Below are 6,744 nucleotides of genomic sequence, written 5' to 3' on the forward strand. Positions count from 1 at the left end.
CAGGCTTGCCGGAGAAAGGAAGGTGGGGCAGGGAGAGGCCCTGCCCTCAGCAGCTCCTCCCCTCAGGCTCTTCCTGATTGGCCCAGAACAAGGATGGGTGCCTGAATTTCCATTTCACAGGAACTTGCTACTGGAGCAATAGGTGACTCCAGGGCCAATTTACCTTTTTTTTTTCTTCTTTTGAGCTGGAGTCTCACTCTGTCACCCAAGCTGGAGTACAGTGGCACAGTCTTGGCTCACTGCAACCTCTGCTTCCCGGGTTCAAGCAATTCTCCTGCCTCAGCCTCCCTAGTAGCTGGGACTACAGGTGCCCATCACCGTGCCCAGCTAATTTTTGTATATTAGTAGAGATGGGGTTTCACCATGTTGGCCAGGCTGGTCTCGAACTCCTGACCTCAAGTGATCCGCTCACCTTGGCCTCCCAAAGTGCTAGGATTACATGTGTGGGCCACCACGCCCAGCCCGATTTACCCTTTATACTGGAATTGGCAGTAGATGGGGCTGGTGGCTCACATCTGTAATCTCATCACTTGGGGAGGCCAAGGCAGGAAGATAGCTTGAGGCCAGGAGTGAAACCACTTTTGCAAGATTATAACATTGAGAGGAGGCCAGGCGTGGTGGCTCATGCCTGTAATCCCAGCACTTTGGGAGGCCGATGTGGGCGGATCACAAGGTCAGGAGATTGAGACCATCCTGGCTAACATAGTGAAACCCCGTCTTTACTAAAACTATAAAAAAAATTAGCCGGGCGTGGTGGCGGGTGCCTGCAGTCCCAGCTACTTGGGAGGCTAAGGCAGGAGAATGGCGTGAACCCAGGAGGTGGAGCTTCCAGTGAGATGACATTGCGCCACTACACTCCAGCTTGGGTGACAGAGTGAGACTCCAGCTCAAAAAAAAAAAAAAAAAAAAAAAAAAAAAGAAAATGAGAGGAATCTAACATAACTGACTCCATCTTGCTTCTAATCTCACAAGCTAACCTGCCTTTGCTCAGGTGGCATAGGCCAAGCTAACTATGGGAGGAATTTAGTTCATAGTTTAGAGTAAGGATGGGCCAGGCATGGTGGCTCACACCTCTAATACCTTTAGGAGACCGAGGCAGGTGAATCACCTGAGGTCAGGAGTTCGAGACCAGCCTGGCCAATATGACGAAACCCTGTCTCTACTAAAAAATAAAAATAAAAATTAGCTGGCGTGGTGGCGGGCACCTGTAATCCCAGCTACTCAGGAGGCTGAGGCAGGAGCATCACTTGAACCTGAGATGCAAAGGTTGCAGTGAGCCATTATTGTGCCATTGTACTCCAGCCTGGGTGACAAGAGTGAAACTCCATCTCGAAACAAAAATAAATGAATACAAATAAAAAGTAAAGTAAGGATGATAATAGTCTCTTCCCAAAACTACTCCACTCCTTGAGACCAAAGCCGCCTTTATAAAACTAATGAAAGGCCACAAGGTTAGCATTATGGTAGGGGCTTGATTTTTTTTTTTTTTTTTTTTTTTTTGAGATGGAGTCTTGCTCTGTGACCCCGGCTGGAGTGCAATGGCGCCATCTCAGCTCACTGCAACCTCTGCCTCCAGGGTTCAAGCGATTCTCCTGCCTCAGCCTCCAGAGTAGCTGGGATTACAGGCGCCTGCCACCGCGCCCGGCTTTTTTTTTTTTTTTTTGTATTTTTAGTAGAGACGGGATTTCACCATGTTGGCCAGTCTCAAACTCCTGAGCTCAGGTGATCTGCCTGGCTCGGCCTCCCAAAGTGCTGGGATTACAAGCGTGAGAGGCACGGCGCCTGCCCAAGGGCTTGACTTCCGCTCATGAGCCAGGATAGGTAGTCAAGGAAGTGACCATATCCTTGGGATGCAGCCACCGTGGCCCGTACAGTCAACACAGTAAGCTTTTACATTTGCGCTGTGGTCCAGCTCATCCAAGCAAAGCTAGCTCCAGGAGAGAAATCTCCCCTCCCCAGCTAGAGAGCAGGCATATTTGATTTTCCCTGTCCTCAGACTGACCTTTTGCTCATTATAACAGAAAACACACACCTGGTGGAGATTTCAGATGCTAATGACATATACGACATACAAGCAAGCAAGTGCAGCTACTGCGCGTGTGCACCCAGAGGACCCCCCCAGAACATGCTTCCTAGCAACGCCTCTGCCCACCCGCTGTGAGGAATCATGGAAGACTCCCACGGAGGAGCCTCCCTGGTGCCAGTCTCTGCTGTCTCGCCCTTACGAGCAGCCGGCCATGAATCCTCTCTCTCAGGGCGTCCTATCTCTTCTGCATCGAACTTTCAAAATATTCTTTCTCCTTTGCAATACATTGCTCTGTGCTGCATCTGCTTGGCTGTGTGTCTCTTATTTAAATTCTTTTAAACTAAGAAGACAAGAATGGAGGCCTCACAGCAGCCGCCAACGTTTCTGGTGCTGTGACTCGGATGGAGGTTTGTCTGCGTCATTCACTCCAGTTTCCCTTCCCCGCAGCGGGTACCATGGCAGTGCCAGGCTCCCTGGTTGGCTGCCGCTGGTTTTCCCAGGGCTGTTTCAGTCAAGCTCCGGGGAAGGTTTCTAAGTTGCCTGGACCGTTTCTGTGAATATCTGTGCTGCTCTCCTCTGGCTGCTGCCTCTGCACCACTCATCATTATCCAGCCACGTCGGTTGCTCTCAACATTCAGTATTCGGGCTGTTTTGCTGCTTCGTTTCACACCTTTCTGGCCTCGTTTCAGACGCAGCTCGTTTGCTGTCCCTCTGGTAACACTCGGCCGCCACCTTGTGGCCATTGTGATTTATTGTCTGATCGGGTTTCCTGTTTTACAAAATTTTCTTGTTTTTTCTTTTCTTTTTTTTTTGAGACGGAGTCTCTTTTGCCCAGGCTGGAGTGCAATGACACCACCTCTGCTCACCGCAACCTCCGCCTCCTGGTTCAAGTGATTCTCCTGCCTCAGCCTCCCGGGTTGCCGGGACTACAGGGGTCTGCCACCACAGCTGGCTAATTTTTTGTACTTTTAGTAGAGATGGGGGTTTCACCATGTTGGCCAGGCTGGTCTCGAACTGCTGACCTCAAGTGATCCATCCACCTTGGCCTCCCAAAGTGTTGGGATTACAGGTGTGAGCCACCGTGCCTGGCCAAAATCTGTTTTGAGGGACACATTAAAAATGCCCTGTCCCTTCAGACCTTATGCATTTTCCAACTCCTTCAGATGGTCCTTCAACTGGCGTTCTTTGCTGAACAAAAGATGCTCAGTCATGTAGATGCCAGGCTGTGGGGACTGCATCGGGCATTCCAGGCATTGTAATCGGGCGTCACCAATGGCCAACCAGTGAGGCAGGGAAAGGCTTGCTGGCGAGACGTTGGGCCCCCCAGCCAGCGGGGGGGCCACCTCAGTCAGGCCTGGAGACTTCCAGCGCCCATGAGACCCAGGACGGTGCATGCCAAATGCCCGTGACCTCCTAGGACCCTGGTTTCATGGGGTTCAAGGGGCTGTCCCAGACCCTGTCATGGTCCAGCTTGGCTCGGGGACACCTGTGACCTCCTGGACTTTGGTATCTGTTTTTGTCATTGCAGGATTCTCTCGGCACCATGGGAACCACCTCCTCTACTCTCGCTGAACACCCCTGGGATGTATCTGTAAAAACTGGAACACCTTTCGGCTAGGTGAGCTAAAAAGGAAAAGACATCTTTTGTTCCACTGTTTGGCCTGGGTACAAGTTAGCTGACAATGAAAAGTGGTCAGAGAGCGGAATTGTGAGCTTCATCGCCATCCTGCAGCTCCGTCTTTCCGTCTTTCCGTTGGAATCAGGGACAATGGTCAGAAGTACCCATGAGTGGGCATTTATGGCCTTACAATAGAACCTGGCTTTATGCAGCACCTGCAGGCTAAAATCCACTAAGCCAGAAAGCCCCCCAGACCCATGCGAAGACCCTCTTTTATTAAAGGGAAGGGACTCCAGGCCCCATGGCCCAACTCCAAGTCCAGATAGGGGTTCTCAGGGCTCCACACCTCCTTCCGACTCCCCAGCATCCGCCACACTATCAGAGTCTCCTGTGGAATCTAATCCCGTTTCACTCCCTCCTTATGCTCCTCCTCCTTTCCAGGTACAATAGGGACTCACCTGGCTGGAGCAGCTCGCACTGGGACTTCACACCATCCAGGGCCAGAGAAACCGCTCCCCTTATGGGAGATCCCAAATGGAGAGGGGACCATTATGGCACATGTCCCATAAATGATCTGATTTATGGACTCACATCAATAAATGATCTAATCCAATGGAAGCAAAAACACAAAAACTCACCTTCTGTAGCAGAGAAATGGAGAGTAACCCTAGGAGTCCTCCCGAAACTGGGAGAAACACCCTGTCTGGTTGTGGGAGAAACGTCTCGTCTGGTTGGCTCCTTTCCAAAGCAGCTGGACTCTGCACCCCGCAGGTGGCCTGGCTGCCTTAGGGCAGTCGCAGCCATCACCATTCTAGTAGAAGAAGCCCAAAACCTGACTTTTTTTTTTTTTTTGAGACGGACTCTTCCTGTGTCGCCAGGCTGGAGTACAGTGGTATGATCTTGGCTCACTGCAACCTTCGCCTCCCAGGTTCAAGCGATTCTCCTGCCTCAGCCTCCCGAGTAGCTGGAATTACAGGCGTGCACCACCACGTCTGGCTAATTTTTGTATTTTTAGTAGACGCGGGGTTTCACCATGTTGGCCAAGCTGGTCACAAACTCCTGACCTCAAGTGACCCACCCATCTCAGCCTCCTAAAGTGCTGGGATTACAGGAGTGAGCCACCTTGCCCGGCCCCAAAACCTGACTCTCAGACACACCTTCGAGGTCCTCACTCCCCACCAGGTGCAGGGAGTTTTAGAAATAAAGGGCCATGTTGGCTCTTGGGAGGAAGACTCGCCATGATCAGGCGCCCTCCTGGACTCCCTCAAGGTTACTATAAAAACCTGTGGTACCCTTGATCCAGCTTCTCTCATGCCAGCCTGTTCCTGGGAGAACCTAACTCGTTCCAGGGTTGAAACATGGGCCAGGCCTTTTGCAGTAGAATAGACCTCAGGGGTGCACCCTCTAGAATCCTGGTGCTGAATGGCTCACTGATGGAAGTAGTTGCATGGAAAATAAAAAAAGAGGGGCAGGACATGCTGTGGTTAGTCTACACCAAACAGCAGATGCCCACACTGCCACCTAATACCTCGGCGCAAAAAGCAGATCGAGTCCCCTGACCGGGGCCCGGCTCAGGGTCAGGGAAAGGCGCTTCACAGGTGCGCCGACTCCAAGGGCGCCTTCCTTGTCCCTCGTGCGCACAGAACTATTTGGAAAGAACGGGTCTTCTAAATGCAAGGAAATCCCCCGTTACATCTGCAAAAGAAATACTGCAGCTTTTAGAGACTGTGCAGGAGCCTGAGCAAGCGGCAGTCCTTCACTGCCTGGGACATCAAAGAGGAAACTCCTCAGTGACATTGGGAAATGCAAGGGCGGACAGGAAAGCTAAGAGGGAACTCCAGGAGCAGTGGCTCAGCTGGCCTTGTTCCCCTGTGCCCATTCTCTTGATGTAAATCCATCTTAACTACAAAAGAACTAGCAGCTGAGCGTGGTGGCTCACGCCTGTAATCCCAGCACTTTAGGAGGCCAAGGTGAGCGGATCACCTGAGGTCAGGAGTTCGAGACCAGCCTGGCCAACATGGTGAAACCCCGTCTCTACTAAAAATACAAAAATTAGCCAGGCGTGATGGCACATGCCTGTAATCCCAGCTACTTGGGAGGCTGAGGCAGGAGAGTCACTTGAACTGGGGAGGCAGAGGTTGCAGCGACCCAAGATCACACCACTGCACTCCAGCCTGGGTGACAGAGCGAGACTCTGACTCAAAAAAAATAATAATTAAAACATCAAAACAAGCATAAGCTAAAGAAAGTCAGGGGACTCTTAACACCTGAGGGTTAGTGGCTCACAGGTCAAAAGCTCTTGCTTCCTCAGCCCAACCAGTAGAAAATGGTTAAAAGTTTACATGATTCCCAGCTGGGTGCAGTGGCTCACACCTGTAATCCCAGCACTTTGGGAGGCCGAAGCACGTGGATCACTTGAGGTCAGGAGTTCAAGACCAGCCTGGCCTACATGGAGAAACCCCGTCTCTACTAAAAATACAAAAATTAGCCGGGCACGGTGGCACCCACCTGTAACTCCAGCTACTCGGGAGGCTGAGGCAGGAGAATCACCTGAACCCGGGAGGCAGAGGTTGCAGTGAGCCGAGATCGTGCCACTGCACTCCAGCCTGGGTGACAGAGTGAGACTCTGTCTCAAAAAATAAATAAAAAAATAAATTTACGTGAGTATCTCCATATGGGGTGGGACACCATGACCACCTGGGTGGACCATCTCTTTATGGGCAAGGGCCTGGTAACCACAATACAGTCACTCGGGCCTGTGAACTTTGCTCCCAAAATAACCCTGGAGGCAAACAAAGACAAAGGCCTCTCACTTACTAACCCCAGTCCAGCAGCGAGGAACCCGGGAACCCATCCTGTTGAGGACTGGCAGGTTGACGCACCCACACGCCCTCCTTTTGAGTCTTTAAATACCTTTTGCGTTTTGTAGACACCTTTGCCGGTTGGGTGGAAGCTCTCCCCCAAGAACAGAGAAAGCTTCAGAAGTGGCCGAGGCGCGTTTTGGCCTCTTCCGCTCCTTGCAGCCAGAACCCAGCAGGGAGCTCGAGCTTTGGGAATTAAGTATCATCTCCACTCCTCATGGAGGCTGCAATCCTCCAGC

At 51.6% G+C, this 6,744-nt stretch overlaps 1 long non-coding RNA gene across 3 annotated transcripts; it reads left to right on the forward strand.

Annotated features, from left to right (window-relative positions):
• The first annotated feature begins 322 nt into the window (after window positions 1–322).
• On the forward strand, window positions 323–6,303 carry LOC134737265 (uncharacterized). 3 transcript variants are annotated; one of them, XR_010121976.1, is made up of 3 exons: window positions 323–1,882; window positions 2,022–3,644; window positions 4,086–6,303. It is a non-coding gene; the product is annotated as an uncharacterized lncRNA (long non-coding RNA). The 3 variants fall into 3 exon arrangements; XR_010121977.1 differs by having other exon boundaries at window positions 323–1,366; window positions 1,504–3,644; XR_010121975.1 differs by having other exon boundaries at window positions 323–3,644.
• Window positions 6,304–6,744: the final 441 nt, after the last annotated feature.

The sequence above is a fragment of the Symphalangus syndactylus genome, chromosome 7 (genome assembly GCF_028878055.3).
Source record: "Symphalangus syndactylus isolate Jambi chromosome 7, NHGRI_mSymSyn1-v2.1_pri, whole genome shotgun sequence".
NCBI classification, from domain to species: Eukaryota; Metazoa; Chordata; class Mammalia; order Primates; family Hylobatidae; genus Symphalangus; species Symphalangus syndactylus.